Source organism: Alligator mississippiensis, chromosome 2 (assembly GCF_030867095.1).
Source record: "Alligator mississippiensis isolate rAllMis1 chromosome 2, rAllMis1, whole genome shotgun sequence".
In the NCBI taxonomy this organism is placed as follows: domain Eukaryota; kingdom Metazoa; phylum Chordata; order Crocodylia; family Alligatoridae; genus Alligator; species Alligator mississippiensis.
The window spans coordinates 74,627,846-74,646,580 of record NC_081825.1 but is presented as its reverse complement, the minus strand read 5'-3'; the positions used below and the strand labels follow the sequence as shown (position 1 = coordinate 74,646,580).

The window sequence follows — 18,735 nt, the reverse complement described above, 5'->3', positions numbered from 1 at the left end:
ATTCACTCAGTAGATTATATCACTTTACAATTACAATTTCAATGCAGTTTTAACAATGGTCCAGAGTGTAACTTCATTCTACATGGAGTACATTCCTTAAGAGCTTAAAAGTATAAAATACAAAATACAAAATGCCATGGTAAAGATGAGACAGATGAAATATGAAAATGCACTTTGAGAAATATATAAAAATGCAACATGAGGTAATGAGGATCAAAGGCTACAGGGAACAGTGAGTTAGGTTAGCACAGGATATATTTACAGATTTTGCAGAGGATATTTTAGTTCTTTTGTTTTCTTTAGTGACACTGAGCTTAATTGATATGTAGATGTAGTTTCTAGGTTTCTCCTACAGAAAGCCACTTCAGCTTTCTGGCTTGCTCTGAGCCTTGCCACACCCATGCAATGAGTGTGCTAGGTCTCTGCCAATACTTAGAAGGAAAAGAAATGCACAAAATGGAGGGTTCACGCAAGAAGGGGCTTCTGTTATATCCATGTCCAGAAGGGAAATGTACAAAGGGGGCTTGCTGCTACAGTGCAGATAAGCCCAGATTTCCTGTTCAAATGCTTTATCTACCGGGCATTTATGTAAAAAGTAGGCCGTACCTGTTTCTCTTACTGTGGAAGAAAGTGACTGTGAGAGCTGAACAAAATGGCAGGTACACTCTTAGCATACCTGCTGGGCCTGGCTCCTTTGATATTTTAAGCACAGAGACATTTAGTATGTGAATCCTAAAGAGCTAGGGTGACAATCTGACCCATTTTTCCTGGGGTAGTCCTGGATTTTGGAGGCTGGACCCAGGTGCAGGGCACAGATTAAAATTAGCATCCCAGGCACGGGAAGGGAAGCATTGCCACACCCCAGGAAGGTGGCCAGGCAAGCACTGCGGCTGCCATGCCTGCCTGCCACAGCATGCCACTCCTCCTCTGCTTCTCCCTGTAGCACACCGTTGATATCGGAGGAGGAGGGAGTTGGGGAGGAAGGGCAGTGTCCCAGATGAATGGTCACCCTGTAAAGAGCATAAGGTATGAAATAAAACAGTGAAACTCTTAGCTCATTATCCACAGTGGCTGAACTTTTGGTGCCTTTGTAGATTTTGCTAGTTGAAATTAAAGTGCCTAAGGGATCTTCAATATCCTACCCAAAGGCAGAGTTTGGGGGTTTTTTGGTGGTTGTGTTTTGTTTTTAATCTCTCTTCTGGACAAATACATACATTCAACCTAACTTCCATGTAGGGCTCCTAAGTTCCTTTTAGAATCTTGATCTTGATGTCTTCCAAAAATTTTGATTAAGTAGCTCCCTACCAGTACAATTACAGTTAGTGGATACTTTGTGATACCTGCTACTGTTGATTCTATTTCATGTATGTTAAAACATAAACGTAATTAAAATTTGTTAGTGTTAACTTGCAGGAATGTCTTTCTATTTCCATGTATAGCTGTTGCTTTTTACAATTCTGCTTTGACGTACATTAAATTTATTTTGTATGTCTGAATGAACATTACTATTTTATTTCTACTACTCCATTCAGGGGTTTTTTGTTTGTTTGTTTGTTTTTGGCAGAGATTGTAAATCTCAAATCTTTTCACAACATGCATTTACTTTTTTAGTTAGCTCTTACTGAGCTGTGACTTCCAGTTTATTCCTGTTGGGTATCTATTTATTTTTGCCTCCTGAGATAACATAAATCCTGCATTTATTAAGTTAAAACAGATGTTAAATTCTTTTCAACTCTGAGTTTGGGAATCTGATCCTAATTCCCATTTCAGTTACTTTTTGAAGCTTTCTTAGTATTTGCTCATTGACACATTTTTAGAAGTTCTGCTGCATAGTAATATTTGTTCTGTTACAATGCTTTCCACCTGTCTTCAGAAGACTCTGCTACTAACATAGTTAGTGTGATCAAGACTTACAGGTGAATTAACACAAGGCATGTGAGATGGATTTAAGTTCCTGGTCACAGCATTAGCATTTTAACACTATGGAGTACACCCATCCCCACCCTCACACTACAATTCTGATCATATAGCTATTAACAGAGATGAAACCTTCCTAGCTATAACCTAGGATGCAACTCAATTCTGAATCCTCCTTCCCCTGTCCCACATGCAGGTGGATAGAGGATATTAACTGAGATTCACCATTGGTAGAGTTATTGGGTTTTTCCTTTCCCATAGGCGCAAGGTTCACTATTTTCCTATTTCATCTTCCTGTGGGCTTTTGCAGATGTTAGCAGCTAGCTAAGTTGCACCACTCAACCATCCATTTCCTTCCTTAACAACCCTTTACAGAACTAGTTTCTTTTTTGTGGACCCAGTGTTCAAAAGAGTGCCTGCAGAACTAGACCCTGGCCTTCTCCCATTGATGTTGGGAGATCCTAATTCTTGATAGTATGCATATATCTGCTGGCCTCTAGTTCCTTTCCTTAGCCAAGGCATTGATTGCCTCTGGTGGACCAGGACTTTCCATTAGGTAGCTAAAGGAATTGAAAACAGAATATAAAACAGCATCATGCCACTATGCAAATCCATGGTGTGCCTGTATCTTGAATAGTGTGCAATTCTGGTCTCTGTATCTCAAAAAGAATGTAGAAGAATTAGAAGATATACAGGGAAGAGCAGTGGTTAGGGGTATGGAGCAGCTGCTGTACTAGCAGAGACTAAAATACCCTTTCATTTTGGAAAGGAGAAATCCTAAGAGGCATATGATAGAGGTCTATAAAGTCATGTGGGGTGTGGACAAAGTGAATAGGGAACCGAATAGAGAGCTGTTATTCACTAGGTCCCAGAATACAAGAAGTAGGGGGCACGCACTGATATTAACCGGAGACAATTTGAAAGCAAATGAGGAAGTGTGTGTTGTGTGTATATATGTGTGTGTGCGTGCATATGTTTTTAATGGTGAATGGTTACTTTGTGAAACTGATTGCCACAGGAGGTTATAGAGTCAAGTACCATAACCAGGTTTAAGAAAGATTTACACAAATCTGTGTGTGATAGATCTATTAATAGCTATTAAACAGAAAAGTCAGGGATTTATCCTTTAACATCCCTAAACCAATGATGATAGATGCCAGGCAGGGGTTGAGGGATAGACTCTAGGCTGAAGGCCCATTGGTCTCACAAAGTATGGCAGTGTATATCAGGGCCTGATCCTGTTACCGTGGGTGTGGAGCAATCCGAACGGCCCCACACCCTGGAAGCATTCTGCTGCTCATCCCAGCCATGGAGGGACTCACCAGAGGCTGAGGATCTGGGTCCAGGAACGCAGTGAGCCTCCCAGCCAGGGTGCTAACTTAAGTGTGGGGAATAAGGAAGAGCCAGCCCACGTGAACCAACAGGGTGGGGAAATAAAAGATGCTGAAAGCAGCCTCTGGGGGCTACAGAGGAAGAGGCAGAGAATGGGGCTGCCAGAGCCTGGGGTCACATGAGATCAAGCAGCTGCCAAGAAGGACCATGGAGAAGGCCTCTATAATGTTTGTGCATTGGTTTAATTTGTTTGCACGGAGGCCCAGCAGGCTCTCTGCAAAGCCTTGGAAAGATAAAGTGTGGGGGGAAATGAAGCCAGGGAAAAGCTAGTGAGCCAGAGACTTGGAACCAGTGAAAAGCTAAGTGGCGGTTTATTTGTTGAACTTTGTTTGTTTCTTTTGCATTTCTTACAAACCCAGGGTGGCCTCGTGGTGCTATAAACTAACTCAGCTGCATCAGAAGTGAGGCCCCTGAACAGAGAGTCCTTAGCTAAAGGCAGCAGCAAAAGTAAGAGTGGTTGGCTTAGGGTGCCTGACCAAACAGGCCTAGCTCTGCTCTGCCTGAAAGCTACCCATAAGACCGTACATAGTGCTTATGTTCTAATAGCTTCCTTTCCAACTGTCCAAGCCCCAGAACTATCTGTGCAGGAAAGCACTGCCCTAACTACAGAAGACATTTCTATCCCACAGCAGTTGCTGCCCAAATCTGTACACACCAGGAGCAGCTGAAGTCTCTGCCATCCTTTGTTGCCTTTCTGCCCATGCCTGTGGAGGGGCAGTTACTATTCCAACCATAGCAACTGTTCAATGCCAAGGTCATCTGCAGTTGTCCAGTCTCTAAAATTGTGCTGTAATACACTGAAGAGGGAAGAGTGGGTGGAAGCTCTAGTGACTGCCCTCAACTCCTAATATTTTTTCCCCTTAAATGCTTCTTCTGATCCCTTGCATCTATTGACACTGTTCGCATGTCCTTTTGCTCCCTGGATGGCTTGGAAAGTAGTGCTTCATATAGTTTGCACTACACAGGAGCAAGAGGTTTTTGAACAGCTTGGGTAGTGTTTAAATATGTGTGTAGTTCTGAGGGTGTATGTGATTATAAACTGCCTACTCTGGTTTCCCCTGCTCCAGTCACTAAAAAGGTCTAAGGAAAGAGAAGAACCTTGTCTTGCTCTTTTATTTCCTATGTTACTCGTGATTAGGGTTACCATACTTCCGGGTTTCCGTGGACATGTTCTCTTTTTGGGTCCTCCTGTCTTCATCTGGGGTTTTTAAAAAAAAATAGTATATGTGCAGGATTTTGCTCTACATCTGCTCTCCCAGCACCTCCCAGCTTGTCCTAGCAAGGAGCTGTTTGGGACAGGGCGATTGGAAGCAGGGCCATCATATGCATCTGCATGCAGGCCCTGGCAGCTGTAGACAGGTAAGTGTGTGTGTGTGTGTGTGTGTGTGTGTGTGTGTGTGGCAGCAGGGTGGGGGGACAGGGTAAGTGCCTGCCCCTCCAACAAGGGAAGGGGGTGGGAGGGTTCTTCAGGGGTAGCAAGGAGCTGCATGGAGAGCAGGGCTGGGGGTGCAGGGAGCTGCAGGTCAGGAGTGGGGGGCACTGGCAGGGCTGTAGGGGTGGGGGACTGGGGGTTTGGAGTGAGGGGCAGCAGCAGGGCTGGGGGGGTTGCAGCTTGGGAATGAGGGGTGGGAGTAGGGCTTGAACATATCACTGCCCCTCTACAGTCATATACCCTCTTCTCCCCCCACCTCCACAGGTGTCCTTTTTTGAAATGAGAAATATGGTAACCCTATTCATGATCTCTGAGATTACATTCGCTACGTTTTTTTCAAAACCCATCTCCTGTTATCTAAGGGCCTTGTTACATGGTAAATTTGGGTGGCTCTTGGAGCTCTTAACCCCTGGATTGTTAGCACATTTATACCTGAAACTGGTTTGAAGAACTCATTATATGTCTCAAAGTTATGCCACTCCAGGGCAGGATTATCTCCGATTGGTGCTACTCAGCTCCTGTTACACAAAGGTATAGTCACTTGAGGCTACGCTTTAGTGTAAACAACCCCCTTTCCCCTCCCCCACTGGCCAGAATCGGGCCCACTTCCCCCCTGTCCTCTCCAGCACCCCAGATCCCCATTCACTGCCCCCTGCCCTCCCCCTGTTTACTTGTGGCTGCCCAGCTGTCTGCCTGGAGAACTGGCAGGGAAGAGTCAAACTGCCTTCCCAGCTGCTGCCGCTGCTCCTGCTTTCTGATCCACAAGAGCAGCAGCAGCTCAGCAGCATCGGGGCAGGTTAACTCTTCTCTGCCTACTCCTTGGGGACAGGCAGTGTGTGCAGCCACGAGTAATGCCACAGAGGTGTGGGAAGGTGGGGGGAACACCGAGGGGCTCGCAGGGAGTGGGAAGTGGAGAATGAGAGGAGCCCCAGAGGGCAGGGGGAAACCCTGAATGGGAAGGTGAGGAATCTTACTTTTCAGTTCTCTAGGCCTCTCCTGGCCTGAACATGTGATTGCTCCAAGCTCAAACTATCGTCAACTCCCATCAACATTTGTATGGCTCACAGTGTAAGGTATAACAAGGCCCTAAAGGATGGGGAGCATATTATTTGCTTCTACCCCAACTACTTCACACCTCTGACCTATCCATATCTTTCACTGCATTTTTCATGTATTTCTGCATTAGGTTTTTCACAGATCAAAAAGGATCCTTGTGATTATCTAGTCTGACATTCTGTTTAACACAGGCTGTTCAATTTCCCATATTAATTGCTGTTTGAACTAGAATATCTCTCATAGAGTAAAAAACATTCAGTTTTGATTTGAAAACTGTCAGGGATAATCGAAGCTTCTCATCCTCAATTAAAAAGTGCTGTTCAACTCCACTGCTGCTTACATCTCTCTTCTTGGTTCCTTGCTCACATCTATGATTCCCTACACTTCTTCCAATCTAATCGCTTTCTCACTTTGATCCTTTGAGGTGTGCATCATGCCAGTCCAAATATTTAGAACAGTTTTCATTTCCCATAAACATGTTTCCTTTAAAAACAAACAAACAATCTCTCTCTCTTCCCCCCCGCCCCCCACATTTTGGCTTCTTTCACTGAATCATTAATTAAATGTACTGCTCTATAGGTATTGTTGCACGTTACGCTTGGTATGTTCTAATGGCACTTCCAGTGTTAGCAGCCAAGCATTCAAGCAATGAAGCACATGTTAAGTGCCTTCGTAGTGTAATAAACTTAGTATAATACTCTAGAGGAGTATCTCCAGATCGTACTACCTAACGTGTTCAGCTAATCTCAGACTGCTTCATGGAGGTAATAAGATTGGGGACTTTGCTGCAGTGAGGTGGGGAGCCCAAAACAGCTGTTTGCCAGGCTTCCAGACTCTTTACTGCATTGGACCCTTGAACAGGCAAGGCTCCAGCGTGGGGAGAGGGTGGATGAGAATTTGACAAACAGCTTTGTTGAACTCCCCCTCCCACCTCACTGGAGCCTTGAACTGGCTTACTTTGATCCATATTTAGATCATAGTCAGTGTTAATGTGCAACTGCTCAGGAAACATCCTTAGTTGTAGTAATGCCTATTACGATCTAAATCAGGAGTGTCAAACATATGCCCCTGGGGCTGGATCTGGCTTGTGGAGCAGCTTGATCTGGCCCGTGGGTCTTGGGATGACCCTGCATGCCATATGCGACATATGGAGCCAGTCTGCTGCACAGGCTGGACCTGATGCTGTGGGTGCTGCTCACCCCACAAGGGATTGGTCCAGGATGTAAAATGCATGTGGCCCCTGTGCCAGACCAAGCCTGAAAACTGTCTGGATCGGGCTCCAGGCCATCCATGCACAGCAGAGCAAGCACACAGAGCTGTCTGGTGAGCTTCAGTATGTAGTGTGTGCCTCATGCTGGCTCCCTGCGTTGTAAACAGAGCCTGTGGCCCTGCGTTCAACTCATATACCATGTGCCAGCTCCGCTTCAGGGCCTGGACTGTCTGTGGTGCGTGGGCTGAGCTTAGCACCATGTCTTCTGCTCACAGCACAGAAGCTGGCACAGGGCTCATGCTCCATGTGGCACCTAACTGGACAGCGCTAGCTCTCGTACACACAGACAGACTGGGACCCAGTCCTGAGCAGCCTCAGAGCCAGCACTTGGGGCTGATCCAATGGGATGCTGCATGCAGCATGTGCCCTGTGCCAGCCTCCTGGGCTGTGGGCAATGCTTATGATACTGAATGCAGCCTACAATCTGCCTGCAGTGCAAGCCCTTGCGTGGGGCTGGCATTCACTGCCTGAGGCACAGGGTGCCAAGCATGGGAAGCATATTGCATGTGGCCCTGTACTAGACCAGCTCTGCCCACTGGCTCCAGTGTGGCTGGATCCAGCCTGTAGACTGGCCCAGAAACCTCCATTTGGACTGCAGACAACCCTGATCTAAATATAGCATGTACTATGTGTGACATGTAACTGAACCCTATGCCTCCTTCACCTTGAAGTTTTGTGCTGTGTATTCACAAATACACAAATTAACAAATTCAGAATTTTTCTGAACTCATTTATAAAGTCTGCCATTTTGTTTGCTTTTTAAAGCAGAATATACCATTACATTCTCTTATAAATAATTGATAATCAAAATAAAATTAAGAGGCAATAGTTTTATTTTTATTTATTTGTTATTTTCCTTTTTATTATTCTAAGAAGCCCAAGTTGGTTCTAAAGTGGGGAAAAAATGAATATAGCTTTGTCTAAAAGGAAACTTTTTGCATGTTCCTTTTGTAACTTCAAAATGGATAAATTCAGCTGATGGAAAAAATACAATTAGTCTCCTTAAGATAATTTATTGCCATACTACATTGGTGACATAAGTCATTATGAGGTCTAATGCATGTAATTGGCAAATGTGTTTGCATTTCATACTTTATTCTAATTGACACCCACCATGTTGCTACTGACAGCTTTTCAGCCAAGATGAATGCTCTCTGCCAAGAGCTATTACTACTTTGCTGATGTAGTCATAGAAGGATACATTATAGTAAAGATATATAGTAAAATTTTTGTATGTTTTTACTGCTCTGGTGCCTGTTTTCAGTAGCTCTGAATTCCAAAGCTTTGACATGCATCAAGAATATCTTTGATGGTTTGATGATATGACACTTCTGAGGGTTTAGACAGTATACTGAAAGAGGCTCATTGAAATACTGAAAGGTTACAATGTGCTTTGAAGCACTGAACATAATTCATGTGAAGAGACAAAACTTTATAAATTAAATCACTAAAGAAAAATGTTTTACTAGAGAAGTTACCACTAGACATTTTCTATCTTGTAATAAAAGGTTACATTTTGTCATCAGTCCTGTTAGAAGAGGATAGTGAAAATTAGTTTTATGAGTTAGTGAAAATCATAAGGGACTTCCTGAAAGCACAAAATAGTACACCTACTGTTAGGCCCCAGCTCAAGTCTGGGTTCGTGCCTGGTATGCAAAGGCCAATAAAGATACCAGGGGTGAAAATATAAAAAAGATTTATTGCTAGCAATAAAAGGTGCAAGCGGAATAATTTCACAAGACAAGCACACACATATTCAATACTGAGCCCCTTATATACCAGAGGTTGAATCTTCATAAGCATCCTTGTTTGCTAATTGGTTATGAAGGAGTGACGCAAGGAGTTCTTTACTGAGCATGTCTCTATACCTGTGTTTTAGCTATGTATCTCATTAACGTACATATATGTTCCATTAGCATATATCTTCCCCGCCTCGGGGTGTGATTTTTAGTATTATAATGAGCTCTTTGTTCCAGTACCTCTGATTCTGTTTTTTGTTTTCAAGCTTCCTCTATCTAAGACTGTCTGCTCCTTATCATTGCAGATGGGCATTCGACACATAACATTCACTTTTGCTTAGGCTTTGCATAGTAGTTTCTAGGTCAAACCTTACACTACTACAGTGGTACACTGTCAAGGCACAAATAAAGGCATGCCATTATTGATGGACTAAATCACAATGCATTGTTTCTAGTGTGTGACGGTCTTCGGTAATAAAAATGAAAGAACCGTAGCTGTGGTGAAATGCAAAAGAAAGTTACAATGAGATGTTTATATTTCATATCTTATAATTAATTTGCACAAAGAATCTTTACAAGAGAAGAACTACAAGTGAAAGGCTTATTTGTAATCAATATTCCTATGTTAAACAATGTCACTTAGTTTCTTAAAGACCATTTGTAACATTCAGCAGTCGTATGTTTAATCATTATCAAAGAGTTCAGATTAGGTTTAATTAGCATAGTCATGATGAATTATTGACAAACATAATGTAAATTGAACTAACATAAATATAACATGAAAGTTAAGTTTAGGCCTTGATCCATCAAGTACCTATCTATAAATTCTCTGTACATGCTTATCTGTTGCCCTTCTAGCTTTCTGCTACATATCAAGTAGCTATTATTGTTCCTTACCTGTATATTGTTCAAAAAGCATATAAACAGAATCATTCAAATTGCTACATTTTTCAGTGGAGAAAAGGGTTCCTTCCTGCAAAGGGTTCCTGAAAATAAACCTATTTTCCTGTTTGCCGTTTCCCTGTCCTGAGCCAAAGATGACTGAATCCCACATCTCCCAGATTCAAAGAAAATGCCCTAAGTCATTTTTTTCTAGACATGACAAAGATTGTACAAGCAATGGAAACATCATTTCTCCCATACTTTGACTTTTATTATTGTGTTGTTAATTCTGTTATACTAAATTCTAGAAGCATACTTTTTTTTTTTTTTTTTTTTTTTTAAGAATTGTAACAGGGCAGCTCTGTGCCATAGGCTGGTCATGATGGTGCAACCAGCCAGGCACTCTGGTAGCATTGATTTTCACAACACTCTCCCTTCCCTCCAAAATGGGCTTTCAGAGCTGCTACTCTGGTCACCCACCCCTGCCCCCACCCTTAGGTATGCTACTATTCTATAATGAAACCTCCCTCCATAATAAAAATATCCTGCTGTCAAAATCATGAATTTCAGTGGAAAGGATGTACTTGTAATATCTTTCCATTGATGGCAATAGAACATACTGTACTCATTGGCAGGAAGGGACTATTCAATTGGCAAGTTTGCTGCTAACTTTATGGATAATATACTGAGATGCATTGGATCAGAGAAAAATATTTCTAAGTAATTAAACCCTAAGCAGAGACCTGGTTAGCAATGTTAGTTTGAATTTGCCAGAAGGTAAGGTAGGATGGCACCTTAGGGCACCTACACACATGCCGGATGCCTGCTCCAATGAGTGCTAATTAACGTACTAGGAGCTACTTAGACTTGATTAATCAAGTCTTCTGTAGCGTGTTAATTAGTACACTCCAGCAGTCTCAGTGTCATGTGCATTTAGTGTTCCTGCACTTCAAAATGGTGGTGGGGGTGCTTTAACTAAACCTTGCTCAATGAACTTTAGTTAAAGCAGCCCTGCCATCATGTTGAAGTGCAGGACCCTGAATATATAAAACACTGCAGGCACTTTAATTAGAGCAACTCCCAAGAACTGCTCTAATTAAAGTGCCACCCCCTCCCTTATTCTGGAGTGTGTGTAAAGATGCCCTTAGATTATAAGGGGTTCAGAAAGGCATGAGCTTTTGTAGGCTACAAGCTATTTTGTCAGATACTATGAATAGTCCATGGCATTTATGCTGTATGATTTAACCTATGAGACTTTATACAGGCAAAATTAAACAAAGCACTAGGAAACAAGCAAGTAAATCTCATTTAATCAACAGAAATTTTATTCTGTGTTTGCCTTGTATATTATAAATATATGTACAATTTATAGTTTTCTAGCATTTTTATTACTGGTTTTGGTGAAGTAGAGCAGAGGGGTTTGGTTTGTTTGTTTTTCAATGTCAAATTTTTAAATATTACTGGATATAATTTTTTTCTTGATTTATTTTCTATGTTGATAGTTTAATAAAATTGCAGTTCACATTAAAGTTTTGAATCTTATATGCATCTAGTTTACTTTTCTAACCTGTTTTAAGAAGAAGCAATTGGAATAAAATGAACTTCCAGGCTAGGGACAGATATTCAAAAAAGAGTGAGCCTGAATTGATTCAGTCTTTGCAGGTTAGTGTAACCTTGCTGGGCTAAATCAGTTTATGTAACCAGACAGACATCCCAGAAATGCAGGCACATGCCTATAGTGGCTCAGGCTAGAAGATGAGGGGTGCTAGAGGAGCCCTCCTTTCTCTTCCACAGGGCTCAGCTGAGGGGGGAGTGGCCAGGCCCTGGCAGGATGCTGTGATTCCGTCATTCTGAACCAGCCCTGCAGGGAATATTTATCACCCCTAACTCAGTGTTTACCAACCCATTAAGAAAACAATAGAGGAAAATAACCAGCTATCTGTTGATCTGTTTGTCCTATGTGCCACAGCTCAGAGGTAGCCAGCAAATGGTCTGCTAGCTAAAGCTGGGAGGTGTCTGTGAGGGATGGGACAATGCCTACTTAGCAGAGAGTGGGGAAGGAAGCGAGGGATCGGGAGGTGTGGGGAGCAGAAGCCAGGCAAACGCCTGCAGAGACTACAGGAACTGCAGCCAGGGAGCAGAGGGGAGGGGCCAGCCCTGCTGTGGAGCAGAGAGCCCTGCCCAGCCCAGAGAGCATGGCGGGATGCTGGGGATGTCTGATTTAATTTAAACCAGCAAGGGGTTGGAACGGACATTGCATAAATTAGTTTGAGCCAAATCAGTTAAGTCTGATACTACATTCAACCAGGTTTGTCTCAGATCAGTTTCAGTCATTCTCAAACTGGTTTATGTGCACTGAACATCTGTTATTTTATGGGTTTAAACCAGTTTCTGATCACTTAAGCCGATGTATGTGTAATGTCTGTCCTTAGTTATAGCAATCACAGTAGGGTTTATACATAGCTGCTGTTATTATGCCCTGACCTCCCATTCTGAATACAAATGTAGGAAAGGTAAACTTCAGTAGAACTAAATATGATATCCTTGAGTTAATTCTTTAAGTATTGCTACAGTATTTGGAGGCTTTTAACAGATACTATTTAGCTGGAATGTTTAGGGATGGAACTACAGGGGACTTGCTGGCAGACTGTTGAGATGCCAAATCTTACTAAAAGCTTGCTGTGGAGTGGAAGGGAAAGACCTGTGACTGTTTTTCACAACAATATAATGCAAGAATTGAAAGAAAACTTGGGTTGTAATATAGTCTGCTCACTAATATAGTCTGCTCACTTCCTGCTAAAAGGAAAAGCAGCCGCCCTTTCCTTTGAGTTTTATCTCAAAGTGTGGTTAAAAAAAGCTGCTTAATGAAGAGTGCACTGATATTTCTCTTCCTCCTAAGGCTTTTAGCCCCTTCAAAATAAATGATTGCATGGGTAGGACAAAATTATTTAATTTTAGTTTTTATGATGTGTCTTACAAAAGAGTATGCTCTGGTTGATTTTGATTTTGATAACCCTTCTAGTGATTAAATATTAGTTTCATCTTATGCTGTGCAGCTGTACCAAACATCTCTATTCCATGTGCTAGAATTGTTTGGAGTTTTATCAAATTTTGCTCTTTGAGTAGGACAATAGCTGGATCTAGAATTTTGAAAAGGGAGTGTGCTGATGGTGAGGCGCATCGTCCCATATAAAACAACATATATTTTACTTCAGTTAAAAATAAATTAGAAGCTTTACTAATACGCTAGGGGAACAGGCCTGTATTATTCAGTTTAAGATCTAAGCACAAATGCATATAACTTTGTTGGAATGAATTAAGAACAATTTACAGGACTGTGAAATAGGCTCTTTATTACCAGGAGTAGTGAAGAACCAGACGAATTGTAGAGGATATCTTTACTGGTGGAACATAGCGGTCATTAAAAAGGAGAAATGAAGAGTTTAAAAGGCATTGGGTAGGCAAGGGTTTTAGGCTGGGATTTCTGTCAGAAAGGTTAAAGAGGGCAAATGCATCTGGGTTTACATGACATAATACAAGAATGGAAAGGGAGAACCAAAACTAAATGGGAAGTGGCAAATGAGGGTAGAGAATCTACAGGACATCAAATGTACAAGATAAGTTATTCAAAGAAATGGAATTCTTAAACTCTTTTATTGGCTTCATCACTTTCAATCCATATAGGACTTGATCTTTGTGTAGTTTACAAATACTTTATGCAGTTTACTTAATTTTATTTTTAGTTTTCAGTGGAATTATCTTTTTGTTAAAATGAATATTGCTTGGTCTACATACCTTTGTAATATGTACTAAAGTTCACATACATACTGCATGGAAGCCTATTTATGTTGCTTAGGAAGACTCTACCAATTCCCTCTGTAGTCATTATGCTTCTTCCTTCAGACCACCAGATGGCTGCTTAGGTGTAACAATAACAGCTGTTCAATACTACATGTCGACCATGAGATCCAAGAACTCTTAAGTCAGTTGGGTTGCAGAGATTTAAAAATAATAGCAGAATTTAAAGTTTTATCTTTTGCAAAGTGTTAATTATACCTTGAGGGAAGTGGCAGACATTGCCAGAAATTACTGTAAAACTTTTTTATCCTTTTTATATTTAATAATCTGGTTTAAGATATATCAGCTGTGTTTTTATTTATTCTGAATTGTTTATTTTGTAGACATATATCCAGAAACACTAAAAACTAGATGAAAGGACAGAATACCCTCTGGATTTTCTCCTCATGTGAACAGTACACTGGCTGAAGTATTCAATCAGTTTATAGGATCAGCTAACTGTAAGTAGTTCTGAACAGAATGAAACATAATTTATAAATGTTTTTGTGTGACTGGATAATTTAATATTCTTCCAGAGAAAGTGTCCCTTACGCTTATGCTCTCACAAAATGTTTAAAGAAAATGTTGGAAATATTTACTGATTTTATGTTGTCCAAGGAATTTTCTGACATTGACCAGACTTTTAAAAAGTGCTCAACACCAGGGACATCCACACGTTCATTAATGTGCCTTAGATACTTCACACTTACAGCTTCACAGAGGTTTTCTAGTTCATTAATAAAGGACTAACTCAGTGCTTAGTAGCTAAAATTACTGTGCATTAGCACTGGTGCACAGTGAATTAGTGATGCTTAATGCACATTAGCTTAGTAATACTGCGCAGTAGGCTATTAGACAGTTTGTGCTCTAACGCTCTTGTGACAGAGGGCCTCCTCGGGCCGATCTCCACGGCCCGCCCCCTGTCTCTGGGCAACCGCCCGCCTATCTCGCCCGCCACGCCTTTGATGATAACTAGTTCAATTAAGTTGTTAATTAAGCGGGAGGCTGCCCTTCGTACTGCCCCGATGCCAAGGGGCGCTCTGCGGCTCCGACCTCCCCTAATACCGCAGCCCAAGCCTCGCAGATGGCATCATGGTGTTCTTCCTCACCGGCCACACACTGGGCCCCAGAATCTTCCATGCAAGACCCCACTATGATCTTCGCTACTCAGGCGGCCACTCTGTCGTCAACTGGGCTACCTTACCCCCCCGAAGCTATCTTCCCCTCTCGGGTGTGGTTCCCCCAGAACCTTCGGCCTCTTGCCCTGGCCCACCTCAAGGCCAGTCAGGACCCCAGGCCCCTGGCTCTTGGGCGTCCCTCACGGTGGGCCCCTGGCCCTTTTGACCCTCACTGGTCCTGGCCCCAGCATGTGCCAGTCGAGGGTACTCTCCCCTTTGGGCTGGGTCTCTCTAGCCACTCACTCTATCTCCAGGCTTCACCGTGCCGCTACTCCCTTCCTCCTAGGAGCCACCGCAGCACCTCGCCCACATCATTGCTACTCTCGGGGTCCGCCCTCTCTGGGCCCCCCATAACACTGGCCCTTTCGGCCCACATAACACTCAGGGGTCACCCACCCGGTGGTGGTGGGAGCTAGGGGTTAAGGCGCCCCGACTCGCCTTTCACCGGGGTGATAACTGGCCTGGCATTTCCTGGGGGCTCCCGCGCCACTGAGAGCCCCACCAGACCACCCACTCCTGGCAGGGTGCAGTTTCAGGTCATGCCCAGGACCAGGAGCCTCCTGACATCCCCTTGCAGCTCCCCCTTACCTCTGGTCAATCACAACAGCCCTACGGCCAGGCAATGTTGCTGCCTGACCTCCTGCAGCCAAACTGCCTGGTTTATATAAGCCTCAAAATGGCTGCCACAATCAGGCACGTGGAGGCTGCCAGCTCCAGGCCTTTAAAGTGGCAGGAGCACCCTGTGCTCCGCCACAGCTCTATTGTGCAGTGTGATTTGGCCAGTGTGCAGTAAACATCCCATGTAGACACACCCGCTGATTGTTCTGAAAATCTAGTTTTATTCCTCTGTTGGTAGGCTCTCCTCCATAGCCTACATTAATCTGTCTTCTGGAAGAAGGAATTTAAAAAAAAATCCGTGAACAAAAGGAAGGAGGAAGTAATGGTGTAACTACTATGGGTTGTGCAGGGAGACATATTGTCCCAAATTCACCTGGCTATCATCCTGTTCCCATACTTCTTTTCTTATGGCTCTAGAATCACAGTCTCACCTCTGCTTATTTAGTATTGAGTAGAATCACTATATGGAAACTAGAAGTAACCAATATGGTAAATACCCAGTTATTCTTCTCAGTTACATGCCCTTACATGCTATCTGAATGTGTAGAAGAGGACATGTTTGAAATGGGCTCAGGAGAAAGAAAAACTGTCCTGCCTGGTAAAAAGTATAAACTGAACTTGTGAGAGCAACAGAGCAACTGAGTTTTTTAGATGTGTTTTAAACTGAATGTTGCCATAGTGGTTGAAGACAAGATGGAAAGAAGTTCATTTTGCTTACCAGAGTGAATTTGATGGACATTTTTTGGCGTTACTCTGTAGCTGAACTTGATTATTTGAGTTTTGAAGTTCTGGCTGTTTTAGAGGTTCTTGTTTGGGTGCAAGAAATGTTTTTTCTGGTGCACTGTATGAAAACATTTATTATTATAGTAAGTACCATGAATCCTATTGATAGAAAAAAAGTGCATCTTAAATATAAGCAAAGCAAAACAAAAATCTTACTTCCCACATTTATGATGGAAATAAAACTAAACATGATTTCTTGAAATGATAGAAACATGCAGATGTACGAATTCATATATTTATAAGACTTTGATATAGCCTGGGGGTGACCATATTTATATTCCTAAAAGCCTGACTTCTGCAGTAAGTGAAATGCAGACATTTTCCTCATTATTAATTGGAGTTCTCTTTTTGAAATGACTGTATTAGCTAACCATGAAAACATGAGAATTCTGATTGTGTTCTATATATTTATTCTTTTTTATCCCCGCAGGGTCAAATAGATCAGTATGTTTTCAACCCTTAAATCTCTTTGTCATCTAAAAATATTTCTGCATCTAATGAAAAATGTTCAAACTTCTTGAATATGCAGTATTACTGCATGTTACTTTTTCAGGATTTTTTTGCTTAAAGGTGACTTTTAGAATGATCTGGGGAATGTAGTTTGCCATCTGTTACCTTAATATAAAGTATTTTGCTATTTTTTAAAATTCTCTATACATTTCCATTGCATTCATAAGGGCTCCCCCCCCCCCCCCCCCCGTTGGCTAATTTAAAGGTGCATGACCTTCAGATGAAAAATATTCTGCATTTCAAGCCCTTTTCAGGTTGGATACTCAAAATTGAGATCCCTAGTTATATTCATAGCCCTAACGATCACAATGGGGTTAGAGGGAGTCGTTGGAGACCTAGTATGCTTACTGATAAAATTCTTGCAATGTCTTTGCACAGTGAGCTGAGTGAAAGAAGCAGAAACCTCATTAATCCTCAGCATTCCCTTGTTGCTTTAGATATATTTGTAATACTCTAACATGCTGTAGCTTTTAACCTGTTTTTTAGGCAAATGACTTCTTTAGTGGAAACCGTCTGTGTGCATGACGTAGCTGACGTTCATACTATAAAGCACAGTTCAATTTACTTGAACATGGAAATTGGCTCTTTTATGAGTCATTTGTGCATGACCAGTACAGCAATATTCCATATTATAATTTAGAAAGCCTAGAGTAATTGAAGTATAGTAATATTGAAAGAGGATGTCCATTTCATTTGTTTCTGTGAAAAATGATCAATTTTAATTTCCAAAATTTTAGTACTAGTGTGACTTTCTCAGGAAGCTGAAAATATTCCTATTAACAGTAGTGACACTAAAACATAGAACATCAAAATTTGATCTCTTTGTAAAAGAAACAAATAATGAGATTAACTTGTGAGTCACTGTTAAATTTACGTGTAAGGTAGAGGAAAAACAAAAATGCTTTATGATAAGTTTTTGTCAATTTGTATAATTTTTTAGTTAAGCAGTCATAAATCAAAGAATAGTCTATTTTTTGAGGCTCATTAAAGAGGCATTATGCATCAGAATAGTGAGGCAGTCAGCGTAATGAAATGATGAATGCCTATAACTATCTGTATGTAAATGATGTGAGACAGATTTGCTGGTGCTACAGAAGAGAATAACAATCTATTTGACGGTTCCCTGTAGGTGCTACTTCTGGATACAAGTGACAGATGTTAAATGTAAACCTCTTCAACAGCAAGCACTTATTAGCACTCTGTGGGGGAAAATGGCAATATAGAATAAGACAAATAGCAGATAAATGCCATTTAAATAACTTTGTTCTTACAAAGCGTTATTGTCATTTTTTTTGAAAGTGTTGAATCCCTTTCCACTGACAAGGGTCAGGTGTTTGAGGAAACATTTTCAAATTGAATACAAAAGACTATTGAGTGTAGTGTCTATGTTTAAAAAAAAATTAACTCAACATCATTAGGAAATTTGGTTGAAGTAAACAGTTAATACAAAGTAGTCACTCTCCTTTTGATAAGCAAACAAATAAGGATTTGAATGAATTAATTTTTATATTTGAAATTATTTAAACATTTATATCATCATTATAACTCACATTTCAAACTATGAGCTTTGTTGCATGTTAAATTTAGGATGTGTTTTATTTTGATCATGGTAAGCATTACTATGAGTTAGAAAGTTTTCTGAGCATTCACATGGTAATGCTTACTGCAATCAAAATAAAACATGTCCTAAGTGCCAGAGCCTTTGAAGACTCTGTTGCACTTTGGGCTGGGACCAACAAAGAGCTGTTTGTAGGTTTCTGCCTCCCCACCGTACAAGAGCCAGTTCAAGACTCCAGTGTAGTGGGTGGGCTGGGACTGCCGAACAGCTATTTGTTGGTCCTAGCTCTTGCAACACATACGAGCCCCTCTGGTGCTCGGGATGACTGGGATGGATAAACAGCTGATTGTCAGTCTCAACATACCCACTGCACTAGGGCTGGTTCAAGACTCTGATGTGGTGGGCAGGATTGTGACCAAAAATAGCTGTTTTTCGGTCTCAGGATCAGAACTGTACTGGAGTCTCCTGATCCTATTCCTCGGTGGAGCAGTCAGATTTTAGCTCAGCATGTTAGGTAATACAGTCTGGGGGTACTCATTATCAGAAAAGTCCTATGCTACGCT

The 18,735-nt window shown here is 41.7% G+C and overlaps 1 long non-coding RNA gene across 2 annotated transcripts in view; it reads left to right on the top strand.

Annotated features, from left to right (window-relative positions):
* Nucleotides 1-18,735, top strand: part of LOC132248560 (uncharacterized) — a 181,876-nt gene that overhangs the window by 71,176 nt on the left and 91,965 nt on the right. For both annotated transcript variants that reach the window (XR_009459783.1, XR_009459784.1), the window contains exon 3: nucleotides 13,870-13,986. This is a non-coding gene — a long non-coding RNA (uncharacterized LOC132248560). The remainder of the gene's footprint in view (nucleotides 1-13,869; nucleotides 13,987-18,735) is intronic.